At 42.3% G+C, this 19,920-nt stretch overlaps 1 protein-coding gene across 5 annotated transcripts in view; it reads right to left on the reverse strand.

The window, feature by feature from the left end:
* STIM1 (stromal interaction molecule 1) overlaps positions 1-19,920 on the reverse strand; it is a 231,922-nt gene that overhangs the window by 114,803 nt on the left and 97,199 nt on the right. Inside the window, exon 2 of one of the 5 annotated variants that reach the window (XM_058663484.1) lies at positions 9,323-9,385. The exons of the other annotated variants lie outside the window; for them this stretch is intronic. The gene's annotated coding sequence lies outside the window, so the exon portion shown is untranslated. The remainder of the gene's footprint in view (positions 1-9,322; positions 9,386-19,920) is intronic. 5 annotated transcript variants of the gene reach the window in all.

Raw genomic sequence — 19,920 nt, forward strand, 5'->3', positions numbered from 1 at the left:
AAATACTAGTTTCCCAGCATCTAATTTTCACTTAAAAGTGGAATATTTTCTCGTTGTCAATAAATACTACCACTTGTTTCCATGAAGCAGAGGATTCATTTCATTCATTTTCAAGAAAATGCTTGCCACATACCTTGGAATAACCAGTTCATCTATCAGCAGTACTTTCTACTAAAAGCAGTGTTCTCTGGGGGGAAAGCGGAGGACAGTTCAGCTTACAATTTAATCATGCAAATGCTTTTACTTGAGATAACCATCCGACCTCTAGCTGAAGAAGTGCTTTATGTGTACTTCCTAGTTAATCACATGGAATACTGAAACGCAGGAAATTTGGGAGATACAATAATGTTAATGATGTCTTACTTCTTTACTAAAAGTTTTTTTCTAAATCGAGCGTGTGTGAAAATGAGGACTACAATGATCATACATACAATTTGGTGCCACTTCTATGACTTGTGTTAAGACACCTGCAATTTTCTACCACTACTTTTATAATATCAGCACAAAGACATAAAAAGTTATTAGAAGAAAGTACTATCTTAGCATCATAATGGAAATGAATTTGAAAATAATGCTGGTGACATCCCTCCACAATGGTCTGCAGATTGCACTTTGCTAACTATTGGCAGACAGAACCACAAAGAAGTTGCCTTTATGTACAGATCGCCTCATCTTTCCCCAGGCAGAGCTAGTCACTCACTGCTCACTCCTCTGTGGTCCAAGGCATTTTGTCCATGTTCTGAGTTTGTATGCCAAATACAGAAGGCATTAACCAAGTATAACTCGCTTTTTAAAAATGCTTTGTTATTTATTGATTGATTGATTGATTTAAAGGCAGAGTTATAGAGAGAGGAGTAGAGACAGAGAGCAAGAATCTTCCATCCACTGGTTCACTCTATAGATAGCTTCAACAGCCATGGCGAGGCCAAGCCAAAGCCAAAGTCTGGAGTAGAGCTACTACCAAGTTTCCCACGTGGGCACAGACCATCCTCTGCTGCTTTCCCAGGCAATAGCAGGGAGTGCAGCAGCCAGAACATGAACCAGCTCCTATTTGGGTGGCCAGCATCTTAAATGGAAGCTAAACTTGCTCACCACAAAAATGGTCCAAAGCATAATTCATTTTATCCCCAAGCACCCAGTATGACATTACCTCTAACATTTGCCCTATCAAGCATTAAATTAGTAAATGCTGGCTGAATGAATGAATGTCATGCTTGAACAAATTCATAACATCACATCTTTGAGTTCAGCTCTGGCTCTCTTCTCCCATCCTGCACATTTTCCTAAAATGACCTCATCATTTCTTGTAGCTTCAATTGATAATTAAGGAAATTACTAGCAACCAAACTACCAAATTTATATTTCAGGCTACAATTTCACTTCTGACACACAAAAACCTACAGAACCCAATTACCAGAAGCCATCTCTATATGGATTTCTCTCAGGCACCTGAACTTTAATTTAGATTTCCAAATATAAGCTAATCTTCTCTTAAAGCTCCAAATTCTTGCTTATGTTGGACACTTAACATCTCACTCTCCTTCACCTCTACATTTAATCAATCACCAATCCTAGCCTGATACTCCTTAACTATTCCAAATCATATTCTTCACATAATCCATGAATCCCAGGGAAGAAATTCCAAATACTCAATTACAGGAACACTACTATAGGCAGCACAAGTATACACCATCCTACTCACTTCCTGCTCATAATCCTTCAAAAACTTCTCATTATTTCAAAGATAAAGTTTAAATTTCCTAATGTGGTCTGCAAGACCCACAGTGAAGTGGTACCTGCTATCCATATAGTCTCAGCTCTAGTATTTACTTCTGCTTCCTGTAATATTTCTTCATATACTGAAATTTTTCCCTTCTCTATATTCCTATATATGACAATAGTACTCATCTCTGGCTTCAGTCTGGCCCAGCCCAGTCATTTCAGCCATTTAGAGAGAGCTAGTAGATGAAGATCTCTCTCTCTTTTCTCTCTGACATTTTGCCTTTTAAATAAATATACATTAAAAACAAATAATAACGTCAAAGATAAAAATTGAAAAAAGAAAAACAGACAAAAGAAGCCCTAACTAGGCTTGTACTATTCCCCATTTGTGACAACATTGAACTTTTTGGATTTACCTTTAATTTACATTTTGTCCAGCTCACTGACAAAAGAAAAACAAAAGTAACACTTGGCCCATTATCATTAGAATTGGCATCAGCTTTCGTTGAGTTTTGTTTGCATGTTTGAAATCATTGTAAGAAGCTAACAGTGTGGTGCAATGCATTGGGGTGCTGCCTGTGAGGCTACCAGTATCCTGTATGGGCACCAGTTCAATTCCGGCTGTTCTACTTCCAAACCCAGCTTCACGCCAATGCACCAGGGAGAGGAGCAGAAGACATTCACAAGGTAGACCAGGTGGAATTCCAGGCTTCTGGCTTTGGCTTGGCCCAGCCGAGGCCACTCCAATGAGTCAACAAATAAAGATCAATCTCTCTCTTCCTCTTCCCTCAACCCTTACCCAACCCCACTCTCACCTCACCCCACCATAAATCTTACAAATAAATAAATATTTTTTAAGACTATAAAGATCAGAGGCTGTGGCTCAACAAGCTAATCTTCCTCCCTGTGGTGCCTGCAATCCCATATGGGTGCCTGTTCTTGTCCCAGTTGCTCCACTCCTGATCCAGCCCTCTGCTTAAGACCTGGGAAAGCAATAGAGGATGACCCAAGTCCTTGGGTCCCTGCATTGATATGGGAGACCTGAAAGAGGCTCCTGACTTCTGGTTTTGGATCAGCTCAGCTCTAGCTGTTGCAGTCCAAATGGAAGACCTTTCTCTCTGTCTCTCCTCTCTGTAAGTGTGTGTGTGTGACTAGAAAGGTAACACTGAGTTCCTTGTACAGGAGCAAAAAGAACAAAACAATATACTTCTGTGAAAGCAGATTAAATCTAATCACCTGACAGAACAGAAGAAATATCTTTAGCCATCTCTTCACAATGGAACAATTAGGTGTTCCTTGTGTCCCATTTTTACCATCATCAATTAAAAGCATGTTTTTCATCAAATTTTGATCTCAAAAGAAGCCTCCTTTTGGAAGAAAATGGTTCATCCCAAGCACGGCCTGAATCACTAACACCTGTGCTTAACTGCAGGCGCCTACTAACTCTTCCGAGTTCCTTTGCCTCCTCCGTAGGCTCCTGCAGAGCCACACACTGTTAAACACACTTTTTTGCCTGCACTTCTATTTCTTCCATTGAATTTAAAGTGTGCTGTGTTCCTATGATACAACATCCATTTCAACACTCATTTAACACTCATTTAACACTTTCAAGTGGCTAATAGCTGAAGACTGTAGCAGTCAATGGCATTGGGAAATAACACACACAAAAAAAAAGCCACTATAGGCCCTGTGCAACAGTTCGAGTGGCTAATCCTCTACCTCTAAATGCTGGGATCCCATACAGGTGTCAGTTTGTGTCCCAGCTGCTCCACTTCCCATTCAGGTCCCTGCTTGTGGCCTAGCAAGGTAGTAGAGGACGGCCCAAACCTTGAAACACTGCACCCATGTGGAAGACCCAGAAGAAGCTATTGGCTCCTGGCTTGGAATTGGCTCAGCTCCCGCTATTGCAGCCACTTGGGTAGTAAACCAGCAGGTAGGAGATCTTTCTCTCTGTCTTTCCTTCTCTGTGTAAATCTGCCTTTCCAAAAAAAATAAATAAATCTTAAACACACACACATACTTGGAGGATCCTCTCTACTCCTGTCTCCCAATACTCTCCATTCCTAAAATATATACTGAATTTCATGGGTAACAGGTGTGGATCTTTAAATTCCAATTTTCTTATATACTTACTACTGTTAAGGACAGACTTTCTTATCTGAATAGTCATTTGTCAGATCTCCCTCTACTCTTTGCTTTACCAGAAAAATCCCATCGTCCCAACTATATGTATCAAAAGGAGTCTGACTTTTCTGGTGTTCCATTGTGTCTAGTCACTCTTAGGCTAGCCCAGTGCTGGGTAACACAATATCTGTTCAAGATACACTGAGGAGCCAGTGCTGGGGGTGCTAATATCTCATATGGCTGCTGGTTCAATTTCCCGGCTGCTTCACTTTTGATCCAGCTCCCTGTTAATGCACCTGGTAAAGCAACAGAAGACAGCCCAAGTCCTTGAGTCACTACACCCATGTAGGAGACACAGAAGAAGCTCCTGAATCCTGGCTTGGGACCAGCTGATCTCTGGCTGTTGTGACCACTTGGGGGAATTCAACCTGCGGATAGAAGAACTCTCTATCTCCATAACTCTGCCTTTCAAATAAATTAAATTAATTCTTAAAAAAAAAAAAAGACACACTGAAAGCTATAGGTAAACTTCGAAGATTTGCTTTCCCAGTTTTGGGGTAGTACATGCCATAAACTTTATATTCTAAAGCAACTGTGCCAAGAAGCAAGACAGCTCAAGAGGAATTAAATCAAGACAAATTTATTAAAAAGCCACCCCAAATTCTCTAATTTAAAGCCTGACACAAGCATTCTTGTGCCCTAGCCAATACTCATTCAGGGTGTGAGATGTCAAAAAAATAATTATAGACAACTCAAAGCAGCCTCCTGCCAAGAAAAACTTCCTAAAACGTTGAGGTCAATACCTAAGGCTATTCCCAGAGAGGGGCTTTGCATAATTCCCAGGGAAAATGCCAAATCCATCACAGTGATACTCTACAACTGCACCCTTCTGGGTTCAGAAATGAGACTCTCTCTTCCAACAATCAGTCCGAATAACAGCCCCCAAAACACAGTGATGAGTGCCAGAAGATATAAACACTGAGGAGACAGGCACACCATTACACGAGGTAAAAATAATGTGAATTTCTGTTTCCATAGCAACAAGAGGATGGCTCAAACCTCCCAGGCATGTTGTTGGCTGGCTTGCTGGAGAACACATTCCTGGGCTCCAAAACAGTCCAGAACTAGAAGAGAGCTTCTCATTACCTTTCTGCTCCACATAATCCCCCACTAAGACAATACAAGAAATAACTGACCCTTCTTTTCTTGGGAGAAGAGAACAGACATATCTCCTGAACAACTTGGTAGTTGGATGAGCATTCTAAGAACTAGGTTCTGATGCTTCCCTTCCGAAGCTTCCTTATCGGCTGCCTTTCTCAGCTATGGTAGCACAGCATCTTCCTGGATGGAGACCATCCAGAATAAAGTATACCAGACCTCCTTATAGACAGTTTCCCCAGTCTGCACCTTTGTCTAAACAAGCCTGATGATGCAGATGGCAAGGACTCTAAAGCGAAGCATGCCCCAATCCACAGAGAACTTACTTCAGTTCTTGACATCCCTTGCCTAGGTTACTACAGCATTTTCTTCATTGATTTCCCTGACTCAGTTCTGATTTCTCTAAAACTCTTCCTCTACCAAGAAGTCAGCATTTTTCTAAACTTTAAATCGGATTAATTAACTTTCCTGTATGAACTCCTTTACCTGTACACAAATGTTAATAGAAGCTTTACTTGTAAGTCCAAAAATTAGAATCCATTTATTTATTTTTCAACTGAAGAACAGTTAAATTCTAGAACTTGGAAGATTTTAAGGAAATTATGTTTGAAAAAAGAGCTAACTCTAAAAGTTTACATACTCTATAATTCTATAGCGTTTTTATTTTATTTTTATTGGAAAGGCAGATATACGGAGAGGAGAAGAGACAGAGAGGAAGATCTTTCATCCGCTGGTTCACTCCCCAAGTGGTCGCAACGGCTGGAGCTGAGCTGATCCAAAGCCAGGAGCCAAGAGCCTCCGCTGAGTCTACCACGTGCGTGCAGGGTCCCAAGGCTTTGCTCCATTCTCTGCTGCTTTCCCAGGCCACAAGCAGGGAGCTGGATGGGAAGCGGGGCTGCCAGGATTAGAACCAGCACCCATATGGGATCCTGGTGCGTGCAAAGCAAGGACTTTAACAATTAGGCTACTGTGCCGGGCCCTCTATAACATTTCTGAATGGAAAAAATTTTAAGAATGGAGGTCAGACATATTCTAGATAGAGAAGGGGTTGGGGAAGTGGAAGAGGCCCATTAATGTGGCTTTATACAATGATCTGCTCTCAAGGAGACCAGGCAAGACCAGCCCACCCTCAACTAGTACCTGCTTGCAATGTGAGAAGGCAGATAATCAGGCACACTGTTGCCCATGATGGAAGCAGCTCTCAAAGAACCCTGTCAGCTCTACCAAGAGCCAGGCCACTGGAAACAGAACTGACCTGTCGGCTGTAAGTCTCGTGGGTAAAAAACCTTGCTAGGCCATTAGTTGAAATACATCATCCAGCTTCCAAAACAACCATCACTATATGGAGGAGATGGCCTAGGGTCAGTGACATCACAGGTAAAGCTGTACATGTCCATCTTGAAACACTGCTTATTCTGTACTAGTCTCCTATTCATCCCAGCTAGACTCTCAAAACAGTCACGTAATGGGAGTCATGGGATATATGCCCTGAAGAGTCTCACACCTCCCTTACGATGTCTCTTCCAGAACCCCTCATGAAGAGAGAGATAGGCCTGGGCCTTATATACACTTGGTCAGGCTTTAACACCCAACCAATTATCAAACCCTTCCTGTCAACTTCTATTCACCTCTTCTGGATGTGGGTAGTATTAGAGCTTTTCTGGATCCTGTAATGACTCTGTCCTTTGGGACTTCGTGTATTTATTTGTTAGATATCTGTCCTCCACACGTACACCAGGACAGGGGCAGGGGACAGGGGTACAGAAGGGCACCTGCCAGTAGGTGTGTGGGCTGGATAGTAGGTTGGTTGGGTTGAGCTGGGCTTCAATGCCCATCGACATGTGCGAGAGCTAAACAGAATGTGGGACAGACTTGACAAGCCTGCAGTGCGTACTGGCAAGCATGGGAACCAGGTAGGGGGCAGAACTGGTGGGGGTTATGGGGAGTTGCCCCAACCAGGCTGCAGCTCCAACCGGTTTGCGTGAGGACCGAGTATGAAGTGGGCAGGATCGAACTGGACTACAACACCGGTTGGTTCATGAGGAAGACAGGGCTGGAAACAGAATGAACCCAGCAATCCCAACGACCAGCATGAGCATAAGCTGATTGGTGTGACGGATGATGTCGGACTCTGTACTAGCAAACTCGCGCAACAATCAGGCATGGGATCATCTCAGATGAAGTTTCTTTGGAGAACCCTCCAACTGAACTGCTGATCTTAGAACCCCATCCATGAAGAGACTGTCAGCCAGTGGATTGTGAATAGGATTCGTTGTGATTGGAACTGAGAGACTGGCAGCAATCCAGAACTGATGAACTATCAAAACTGTATGAGCAGGACCCTCAGAGCGCACCTCCCATTGGGGATCTGGGATGGGTAGGAGGTTGGGTGGGGCTTTTCCCTTTGTTTTTTTTCCTGACCCCAGATACAGGGTAAAATGATATTGATGTGGAAACAATGGTATTACCCACTTTCAAAAAAAAAAAAAAAAAAAAGAAAGAAAGAAAGTAAGTTGGCAGCAGTTTTATACTGGTAAAAATTTTATAAATATCAATAAACTATGGTTACATTAAAAAAAAAAAGATATCTGTCCTCCAGGACTTGAAACTCAAGTGCCCATGCATGTAAGACCTCAGAAACAGCTTCTGCTAGCTGGCACTGCAGCCCCCAAACGGCATCTTCTACTGGAGTTCTGGCTTGACCACAGGCCTCCTACTTTGCTCATACTCAGCTCAAAAAAAGCCAGAACAGTTACCCTAATTCCTGACAATAGCCAGAGTTTACCTAAACAGAGAGAGAGAATGAGGGAGCCCAGGACTAGAAGCAGGTCAGAATAATTCCATCCCACAGCTCCTTGCTGGAGCATTTTTCTTTGCCACAACCTCTGCTTACTCATGTTCTGGCCTAGCCCTCCCCCATGACACCCCCCTTTTTAGCTCCAAACAGTGCCCACCAATATCACCAAATAAAATGTGGAAATGTTAGATTGAGCAGACCAGAAGTGATTCCACCAACTTGCTGGAAGTCAAGCTTACACTCCCATCCAGGAATGTTTGGAATGCTGAATCAACTTAACCTTGTCTCTATGTAAGTCAGCAACAGCCATGATGAGTACTCTGTGCTACAGATCACAAATGTGCACAAACTGAGCTGCTGCTTTTTCCCATCCCCCACACCCCAAATTTTTATATGAAAGCCAAGTACTGTACACTCTGGGCACTGCTTCGCTCACATGGTCACCCCAACATATGGAAGTGGCCCTGGGCTGTTTCCCACAAGGGAGCAGTCTATCAGACTCTATCTCATAATAAAACTCTTTGCCTGTAAAAAAAAAAAGGAAAAAAATGACGAGACTGGTTATAAAAGGACAGAAAGGATCTTGTGGTATTGGATGGAAATTAGACACACCCACACACGTATATAACTGAGCAAACAAAAACAGAAAATATTATAGTACAGATTTTTTCAAATTTACACTTGGAGAAAACTAGTGATATCTTCATATAATTTCTTAAAACTCTGTGTAAATCTACAACTACTTATTAAAATTTTTAACTTTAAAAAATCTACAAAGCTACCAAACTCCTGAAAGAGTGATTCCTAACATTCAGTATCCATAAACTAAAAAATGACTACAGAAAAAATATGGATTTATGAGATATAAGTCTACTCAGGTTTCAAATTTTAGGCTTTTTCTAATGCCTCTAGAAACCTCCTTATAATTGGTACTTATAATATGATTTGATTGGGCCCAACATGGCAACCTAATGGTTAAAGTCCTTGCTTTGCATGTACCAGGATCCCATATGGGTGCTGGTTCATATCCCAGCTGCTCCACTTCCCTTCCAGATCCCTGCTTGTGGCCTGGGAAAGCAGCAGAGAATGGAGCAAAGCCTTGGGACTCTGCACGCATGTGGGAGACTCAGCGGAGGCTCTTGGCTCCTGGCTTTGGATCAGCTCAGCTCCAGCCGTTGCAGCCACTTGGGGAATGAACCAGCAGACAGAAGATCTTCCTCTCTGTCTCTCCATCTCTCTGTAAATCTGACTTTCCAACAACAGTAAATAAATCTTTAAAATGATAATAATAATAATATGGTTTTATTAAGACCCCCTCTTAAGTTTCTATCAAATTTGATCCAACTACTTAAGCTCCTTATGCCTTTGCTCTATCTGTACAAAAAGAAAGAAGTAATTTCTACTTCAGAGTTGTGAGAATTAAATTAGTTAAGACACATAAATGGCTTCAGGGACAGCCTGGCACATAGTAAGCATCAACTATTACGATATTAATTTTATTGTAATGATCTATCTACTTACACTGAAAGATCCAAGGAAGAATTATTATTTGCATTCACCTCTAGTCTGTCATATAGTAGATGCCTGTTAAAAGATTTAGGGAAAGAATTAAGGAATGCAAGGTTGGAGTAGGAAGGTAGACTGAATCAACGGTAGAAGTAAACATTTAGAAAATTTAAGAGTTACTATTAAGAACAAGAAGTGTCAGTTGGAGATAGAAATAAAAAAATTTTCTGGAAGAAAAAGATAAAAAGACCCTCTCTGATGAGCTCAGTGTGGTAGTCTAGCAGCTGAAGTCCCCGCCTCGTATGCACTGGGATCCCATATGGGTGCCAGTTATAATCCTGGCAGCCCTGCTTCCCATCCAGCTCCCTGCCAGCTCCCTGCTTGTGGCCTGGGAAAGCAGTCAGTTGAGAACAGCTCAAAGCCTTGGGACCCTGCACCCACATGGAAGACCGGAGAAGGTTCCTGGCTCTTGGCTTTGGCTTGGCTCACACCAGCCATTGCAGCCACTTGGGGAGTGAATCAGTGGACAGATCTTCCTCTCTGTCTCTCTTCCCCTCTCTGTATGTCTGACTTTCCAATAAATAAATAAATAAATAAATATAAATAAATAAATAAACAAGACCCTGACTGCTATAGACTTACAACTTGGAAGAATAAGTACAACTGAGAACTGCTAAATTATTCATATTTTCTAAGATGACTCAAGCCAAACTCAATTATATGCAGGGCTCTTTTGTTTTGTCATCGTAACTTGTTAATACCGAACTGGAGAAGTTGCTTAACCTTTTGAAGGTATTTTTTCCCATCTGTAAAATGTGGCATAATAATGCAGTTGTTGAAATATTTAAGACTACACAAGCAAACTATATACCTCATTGATAAAGTAAAACCAGTTTGTCTATAGCAAATATTATTTCATTAAGAAGGAATCTCCCTTTTCTTCAATTCTTCTCTCTATTAAGAATTTATGCAGGCCACTCAGACTGGGCCTCAGCACCTGCTGGCACATGCAAGACCAAGGGCTAGCAGCAGATGTGGTAGGGTAACTCCCTTGCTGGGCTGCTGCTTCCATTGGTGAGCATGAGAACTGGGCCCAGGGTTGGGTCAGTATGGGGGTGAGCTAAGCTGGGCTGGGTTGCTCACCCACTGGCACAGACAAAAGCCAGAATGGATACAAGCCAGCTGAGCTAGACTTCAGCACCAGCTGGCAAGTGCTGGGATTGGGTGCCAATTATGTCAGGCTGGACTACAGTACCCCCTAGTTGGTGCAAGATCCTGGACTGGGAAAATGCCTAGCAGGGGATCTGCCATCACTCCGCTCTTAGGCTGTACCTAGAGCCAGTGAGCACAAGAATCAGGAATAGGGGCAGGCCAGGCTGGACAAGGCAGTGGCACCTGTCAGCATACGTGATGGCTGGGTCTGGTTGTGGGGTGAGCTAAGCTAGGCCTCAGTACTCTTAGGTGTACAGGAGAGCTGGGCTAGGTCAAACTAGGCTGCAGCAAAGACTGGCACAGGCAAACACAAGGGCTGGAGACAGGTCTGGTGGGCATTATTGGGGGTCACTCCAACTAGGCCACAGCACCCACCGGTATTCACGAGGACCAGGTCTGTAGCAGGCTGGTTGGGCTGGGCTGTAGCACTTATTGGTTTGTGTGAGTTACGGGGCTAAAGTGGGACTTTACCAAGCTGCTCCCACCCATATGTGCATTAGTTGGTGCAGGTGACAGACCACACCTAAACCTGTACTGGCTGGCACACCTAAGAGTCAAGTCTGAGGTCACCCCAGGCAAGGTTTCTTGGAGGATTTCCAGATTGGACCATTGGACCCAGGGAAAATCAGAGGGTATATAGTCTGACCGTGGAGTGCCTGTACCAGGGCTGGGCCTCCTCAGTTGCTAATGCATGTTCAATGGACAGCATGCCCAGTTGCACGCAAGGGGCATGACAGCCAACTCATCTAGACCAGTAGGGGACGTCAATTGCCTCATTAGAAAATGGAAAGCAGAACATGTTGGACAATTCTCTTAGCCAAGCTATGAAGTGTGTTCTGGGTCTATGGATGCACTAAGGTGGACTTTGTCAACCAATAGACCTTGGACACATTTTCTCAACCCTGGAGCAATGAAACTGATGACTAAGGTCTATCCAGACCTCTCAAGCAACACCCTGAGAACATTCTTCTCCACATCGGGGTCTCTGTGGCATCATCAAAGGACTGTCCCCAATCCCTGGGTGCTGATATAGTTTGACAACAAGGAGCCTTCTTCCCTTCCTCCCTAGTGAAGGAAAGGAAAAAATGAAAAGGAAAAAAAAATGAAATATGTGTCTTACCCACCTTCCTCCATACCTGAATCTCTCCACCCCAATCAGAGGCCAACATGGACATACAACCCGCTCAACTATATAAACAATATTAAAAATTTTAAATTTAAAAATAATTTTTAAAAACTTCTCCCTCAGAAAATATCTAGATGAAGACAGATGAAGATACATAGGAAAGTGACCTAAGCAAAGTACTAGCGTTTGAGAAAGAATTAAGTAGGTACCTAGACTTTTTCTTCCTCTTCATATTTAAGACTTTCTGACCCTACAAGGCCCAGGGAAAACCTTGTTGCTACTAGGAACCTTCCTTATAGCTATACCAGGTTCCATGAGTTCCCTGCTCTGAGGTCAGAGCACAGAACCTCAGCTGACCAAGATACCATCTCAGAAGGGTTCTTCTAGCCACAATAGAACTGCCCCCAGCGTGGTGTTGACCCCTCCAAAAAAGATTTAGGTGTCTTTTCGCTTTCTCCACAAGATCAAAATTGTACACTGTAACAGTACAACAGTACAAGAGAAAAAGGGAAGATTAACATGCCTAGACTATGTTGAGCCCTTACACACAGCCTGCCTCCAAGAATTTATGGATTGGTCATTTTCTTATATCCAATGTAACATGAGAAAATTGAAGTTCGGATACAAAAAGCGGTTACCTAAAGTCACACAAATGGTGAAAGCACAACTGATACAAGAGTATTGTGCTCTCCAGAGTACTAAGTAAGAATAAATATATAGCGCTGTGTCTACCTAGTTACCAACTACATGGACAATTTGTTGGGCGCTTTGTGTGACCCCCTAGCTTCACACCTCAGATCCTCTCTGTTGCCAGTCTGGGACTGAGAAAGCTCTCTGGCTTCCTTTCTTTCTCTTATTTTGTCTCATAGAAGATGCAAGGAGAGCTACACTAAGTCTCTTACAGGTTGAAATATGTAGAAATGTAAGCTAAACAGGAAGAATAAACAGGAGACAAATGTTCATATTCTGCAAAAGCAGAGCCTGTATTACTTGTTAGATACTCTGCCTTTACAGAGGAAAATGAATGCTTGAAGGAAAAATCACTTGCCTAAGGCCACACAGCAGAGACTGAAATCCTATTTCTTGACTCCAAAACTCGGGCTGATTTTCATTTTCATCTACCTTGAACCAGGCTGTGAACAGAGAACTACAGTCTGACCTGTCAGCCTTGTCAGTAAGCGCAAAACCCAAAGGCTGTAAACACAGGAAATGGGCTGGGATGAGGTTCAGGGGGAGCAGCAACCTTTGCCAAGTTAGAAGTGTTCAAAGGTTTCCTGTTGCAGCTGTTAACTGTCACAGAAATGCTCCAAAAGGCAATACAAATCAGAGGGGGGAAAAACACACACACAAAAAAAGAGAAGAAAATACTCAGGCTTAGATAAAATTTTATCAATTATTCAAGCCAGTCTACTTAGGTTTACAAGAAAAGAAACTAGGAGTCCCTAAAACAGAACTGAAGGATGCTGAAAACCCACTGTCTTGAGCAAATCCTTCATTTAATGATGAGAAACCTAAAACTCAGACAAGAAAAGCCTTGGCATTGCACAAGGTTACACAATCAGATGGTGACAGTCAGTTCTGGAACCCAAGACTTACCCCACAGGCCAGGGTGCCTCCCCCTGGCTAAAATGAACCAGATAAGTACTTTAACTAGAATTTGACTGGGTGATGTTTTCACCCTGGAAAAGGTGTATCAGCTCAGGAAACTGAATATAAGCTGATGAAGAATGACAAGGACCAAACAGAGTCAACCTAAAAGCAGCCAAAATAAAAGTGCTTCTGGCTGCTGAAGACATTCGGAAAACTATGAGGCAGAAAAAATACTGTGCCTATTTTCGGAACTTAGAATCTCAGGGAGAACAATCCCAAGGAGTGCACCCATCCAGAAACATCCCCTCAGAAGCGTCCCTGGGCTCAGCAGCCCAGTAAAGGGCTACTACAGTCACTAGCAGATCACTGAGCCCCACAAGTCACATGGCTGGAGGCTATGGAGGGGGACCACATCTACACACTGGTCTACATACATTCATATTAGTTCCACAAATCAAGGACTACAGGTCTGAAAACTTAAGCTTAGAGAAGGCAACCAACTTGTTCAGAGTCGTAAGTTAGTACTGTATGTGGCAGACTCCATACTCAAATGTATACTTCTTATTCAAAAAATTCAAACCAGGGAAGGCATTTGGCCTACTGGGTAAGTTGTCACTTGGGACGCCCACATCCCCTATTAGAGTGCTTGGGCCTGAGTCTAACTTCCCTTTTTTTTTTTTTTAATTTCCACTAAAGTATTTATTTCACTGAAGAAAATTTACAGACATAAAAAGGACAGTTTTTCTGGAATTCAGATAAGGACATATAATATATAATTTCTTTACAAAATTGAAGCCTATCAAATTGTTTTCCCTAAAATATAGTACAAAAAGGAATACTATGAAAAAAGCAAGAAGAAACACTGAGGCTCATTATTACATTAGAACCACAGGCCTTCTGAATCTCAACAGTATGTAGTATTACTTAGTGGAAGAACATAAGATTTTCTATTCTTTTTCTCTGCTGTTGATTTTGTCTTATGCCCTTCATTTAAGGGGATGTATAGTATAGGAACTGTGTAGTAGAGACTATCATATACAGATGTGAAGATACAATGTAGTGTGCATTGCCACTTTCAAATCAAAGACAGATTCCCAATAAAACTGTTGAATGTATCTTGACAATAGGATGCTAGACTCTCTGCCATTGTCCATACCTACAACATCAGCATACACTTAAATAGCAGAATGATGGACTTATAACTGATTGTAAAGGACTATACTATGGTAATGACATGGGAGAAGTTGGTGGGAGGAGCGATTTGGGAACACGGAAGGGAAATCCCTGAACCTATGGGACTGTATCATTGAATAATAAATAAATTTTAAAACAAGAAAAAAGAAAACAAAATACTGCCCCTGGCCTAAAGAAGTGTCAATCAGGGATGAAACAAATAATAGCAATTATGACAAAATATATGTTTCCGAATGCTTACTACATGAAAAGCCCTATTCTAAGTTCTTCACATACACTGCTCCATTTAATTCTCACAAAAAGCCAATGAAGTCATTACTCTTATTCTTTTAATTTTATAGATAGGAAACTAAGGCACAGAGAGATTAAGTATCTTGCTCAAGAGCACCAGCAAGTAAACTGAGGAAGTACCATTTCAAATGCAGGTTCTACTACTGCCAAACAAAGCATAGCAAGGCATGCTGGTGAGTGATCTGTCACAGGAAAGTCAGAGGCTATGGAGGATACTCTGGGACAACTGGCCTTAGTAGGTCACCCATCTTATATAATGAGGAGTGACAAGATAGAGTAGAAAGAACAAGTTAAAAGAAATAGAATCCACAACAGGGTTTCAATAGCTGATTGCCTCCAGGGACAGAAAGATCCTAGTGAGAAAAGAGGGAATGGTGACCAAGATCATGCCATACTCTTCCCACTCAAGGCACTGTCATCTCTTCTCATCTAGCATATCATCAATCCTCAATATAGTACATGGAGTCAAATGGCAGAGATTCCTGATCTCACTTGATAAATAAAGAGACCCTCAGACAAGCAGTGGTTTGTCCTAAAAGTCATAATGACTTGGGAATGGAAAAGAAGTCTGCCCTTTCTATTACACTAACCTCAATGTATCACAAAAAGAAAATTTATAACACGGTATTGAGAAAGATTTTAAAACTCTAGAATTATCTGACCACTCTCTCTTTTTATTATAACATCACTCCCACCCCGACTTTTACCATGCAAGTACACAGAATTCTGGTTGCTTAAACATATTCTCACTCCCTCCTAGTGTCTCCAGAGGTCAGTGATTCAATCAGTAGGCTAATCAGACACATTGCCTTGGCTGCCGTGAGAAACTATGTCCTCAGGGAAATATTTCCTTCCATCAGCTCATCCACAGCATACAGATCTTTAAATGGCAATTAAAGAGAACAGCAGAATGCCAAAAAAGGAAAGGACCATGATTAACATGCAGCCAGTGGAGAACATTCCATGTTATCTTAAGTCTGCCACAGAGACAGCATAAACTTTGACCTCAGCCTAAGGTCCACCGACAAAAATCAACTCAGTTGGGATCGTAAGCTCCTAATAAGAGGGAGAAAAGCACTTAAAATCCACCATTAACCCATTAATTTATCCATTCATTATTCATTGTCAATGTATGTAACCCATATTAGATGCTATAGCAGTACACTTTAAAAATTATCTGCTTTGAAAAAAGATTATTTTTTCATCTGTGTTTGATTATAAATGAAGAACCATCCTAACAAATCCATTTGTTGTATGAATCTTGTGTGTGTGTGTGTTAACTTGTGTTTTCCTAGCCTTACCACGTGTGAGAGGAGTAAAAGGAGTAAAAGGAAAGCTGTATTTCTTTCTTGGTGTATTGTTCCATTTATTCCAAATGACTTTTTTTTAAAAAAATTCTGAATAGACCTGTAGTTCTTTTGGAGAAAAATATAGTTAGAAGAAAATAATGTTTTAAAAAATCAGGGGCAGGGGTTAGAGTGCTTACCAGCGTATCATCTTTACCATCCAGTAGTAAAGATAGGTAAATAAGGACACGAGAATAGAGTTACACTCAAAGAATTTATCAGATTCTATGGAAGTAACATCACCATTTAAGATTCAAGGAAAAGCTTCCAGGGAAGTGTTCTTGGAGATTGGCCAGAGAAAATATGGAACAACTAGAGGCTAGAATGCTGAATCTACACAGATAAGACCGTTGAGGTCTCTAACAGCAGAATAATGGATCTGAAGCTCCTGAGAGAAGAGTTACCTTGGAGTAAAAGAAATACATTACTGCAGTGGTAGCTTTCGCAATGATATCTTTGCGGAGCATCTTCTCCAGATAAAGTTCATTAAACTGTAACGGACCTGCTTAGTACAAGCTTGAGACTCTTCAGCAGACCTTCAGTCCTGCCCCCAAATACTTTTGTTTTCAGCCTTGCAGACTAGCTTCCACAGAGCCACAGTCACCTTATTGCACAAAGAATTCTGCTGGTAGATACCACCAAAAATAGCCTTCAAACTTGCGGCTTCTTAACCAGCCAAACAAGAAATGGTCCACTGTAATCACTCTATGAGGGTTTGAATTGGAGATAGCCAAAGATGAAGATAGAAGTTCCTCAATGCTTCACAAAGAGGAAAGCAAATGGCTCAGGCCAAGCCACGATTCATTCATCAGAAGCCTAAAATCCAGTAGTCACTGCCATCCTACTCAAACATCATGCTGTCAGCATTTACTTTATTTTATTTTTAGAGATTTATTTATTTTTTTATGCCATTTAAAAAGGGTAGCTGCGTATGGTAGCTTTCCCATCCTTGATCCTACAGAGAATGCCTGCTCAGCCTAGCCTTTATGGCATCTGGAAATTTACAAAGATGCTAGAAATGTGTCATTCAGACACTACAGACATAACACGAGACAATATTTGCAAATGATATAGCTGATAGAGGATTAATATACAGAATCTATAAAGAGGTCAAGAAACTCAACAGCCACACAACAAGCAATATAGTTAAGAAACGGGGCCCGGCACGGTAGCATAGCGGCTAAGTCCTCGCCCTGCATACACCAGGATTCCATATGGGTGCCGGTTCTAATCCCAGCAGCCCCACTTCCCATCCAGCTCCCTGCTCTTGGCCTGGGAAAGCAGTTGAGGACGGCCCAAAGTCTTGGGACTCTGCAGCAGCAGCATGGGAGACCCAGAAGAAGCTCCTGGCTTCAGACCAGCTCAGCCCCAGCCATTATAGCCGCTTGGGAAGTGAATCATCGAACGGAATCTTCCTCTCTGCCTCTCCTCCTCTCTGTATATCTCACTGTCCAATAAAAACAAATGAATCTTTAAAAAATAAAAAAGAAATGAGCAAGTATTTTTCAAAGAACAAAATCTGAATGTACAACAGGCACATGAGAAAATGCTCAGGATCACCAGCCATCAAGAAAATGCAAGTAAGAAATACTTCACCCCAGCTAGAATGAGTATCATCCAAAAAGAAAGCCAGAGAGAAGCCCCTGGCTCCTGGCTTCAAACTGATTGGCTCAGTGCTGGCCCCTGCAGCCATGTGGCGAGTGAATCAGCAGACAAAAGATTCCTCTGTCTGTCACTCCTCTCTGCAAAATCTGCTTTTCAAATAAAAAAAATAAATAAATAAATCTTTAAAAAAATAATAAAAGAGGGCCCGGCGGCGTGGCCTAGCAGCTAAAGTCCTCTCCTTGAAAGCCCCGGGATCCCATATGGGCGCTGGTTCTAATCCCGGCAGCTCTACTTCCCATCCAGCTTCCTGCTTGTGGCCTGGGAAAGCAGTCGAGGACGGCCCAATGTATTGGGACACTGCACCCGCATGGGAGACCCGGAAGAGGTTCCAGGTTCCCGGCTTCGGATCGGCGCGCACCAGCCCGTTGCGGCTCACTTGGGGAGTGAATCATCGGACAGAAGAACTTCCTCTCTGTCTCTCCTCCTCTGTGTATATCTGGCTGTAATAAAATGAATAAAATCTTAAAAAAAATAATAAAAGAAATGTTGACAAAAAGGTACCCTAATCCAACGCTGGTGGGAATGTAAACTAGCACAGCCATCATGAAAGACAGTACAGCGATTCCTCTGAAATCTGAAAATAAACCTATCAAATGACCCAACCACCCCACACTGAGAATTTATCCAAGGAAAATTAAATCAGTGTATAAAGGGGTAATCATAGCCCCATGTTTATTGCAGCAAAATAAATAATAGCAAAGATACAAAATGAACCCAGATATTTAGCAATCAGTGATTAGACAAAGAAAATATAATCGATCGTGGTGATGGACTGTGCCGGGCCCTGTACTTGCTAGAACATACAAGAATCTGGTCTGGGAATACCTCAAAGTTTCTTTGGAGATCTCCCCAATCGAACTGCTGGACTCAGAACCCTAGCCAAGAAAAGACAGAGGACAGAATAAATCAATCAACCACCTCAGCTATATGTTGGCAGCGAAATACTGGGCAAATGAAGACTCTATGATGGACTGTGTCAATCAGTGGACAACCTCATCGAGTGAAACTGGCAGTGATTCATAACTGGAGAGCTATTAAAACCATTTGAGCAACGATCTCAGAGCATGCCCCACATCCGGGACTTGGGGTGGGTGGGAAACTGGGTGGGGCTTCTCCGTCAATATCCCCCTTTACCTCAGATACATGATGGAAAAAATATGGACATAATACTATTACCCACTTCCCTATACCCTCAGGCTGTGTCTCTCCCTCCCTCTTTGTAATTCTTTCAAATAAATAAAAAGCAAGTAAATCTTTTTGCAAATGTAGTGTATATAAGCAAAATTGACATTCTGAGCTTTGACTATTGTTTACAGCCATTGTCTATACTCTTTGAGGAAGAGTGATTGCTTTTCTACTGTTTGTTGAATTCTCTTCTTAGTGGAAGTCTAAGCTTGTGATTATAATATAAACTGAAAGCATGTCATTGAAAAAATTGAAAGGAAAAGTAAGAAAGGAAGGAAGAGGGAGGGTGGAAGTATAGGCAGAAGGGAGGATAGGATGGGAAGTATCACTATGCTCCTAAATATGCATATATGAAATGCACGGAATATGTTCACCCTATATAAAATTTTTTAAGAGATTGTTTTTTTATTACAAAGTCAGATAAATAGAGAGGAGAAGAGACAGAGAGGAAGATCTTCCGTCTGATGTTTCACTCCCCAAGTGAGTCGCAACAGCCGGTGCTGAGTCAATCCGAAGGCAGGAGCCAGGAGCCTCTTCTGGGTGTCCCATGCAGGTGCAGGGTCCCAAGGCTTTAGGCCATCCTCAACTGCACTCCCAGACCACAGGCAGGGAGCTGGATGGGGAAGCAGGAGCTACCAGGATTAGAACCGATGCCCATATGGGATCCCAGCAAGTTCAAGGTGAGGACTTTAGCCGTTAGGCCACAATGCCAGGCCCTAAAGAGATATTATTACCAGAGGTAATCACATATATTAAATCATAGTGAGGGCCCTGCATGATAGCTCAGTGGCTAAATCCTTGCTTTGCATGCACTGGAATCCCATGTGGGCGCCAGTTCATGCCCCAGATGCTCCACTTCCCATCCAGCTCCCTGCTTGTGGTCAGGGAAGGCAGTTGAGGATGATCCAGGGCTTTGGAACCCTGCACTCCCATGGGAGACCCAGAAGAAGCTCCTGGCTCCCAGCTCCAGATTGTTCAGCTGCAGCTATTGCAGTCACTTGGGG

The sequence above is a fragment of the Ochotona princeps genome, chromosome 4 (genome assembly GCF_030435755.1).
Source record: "Ochotona princeps isolate mOchPri1 chromosome 4, mOchPri1.hap1, whole genome shotgun sequence".
Classification (NCBI taxonomy): domain Eukaryota; kingdom Metazoa; phylum Chordata; class Mammalia; order Lagomorpha; family Ochotonidae; genus Ochotona; species Ochotona princeps.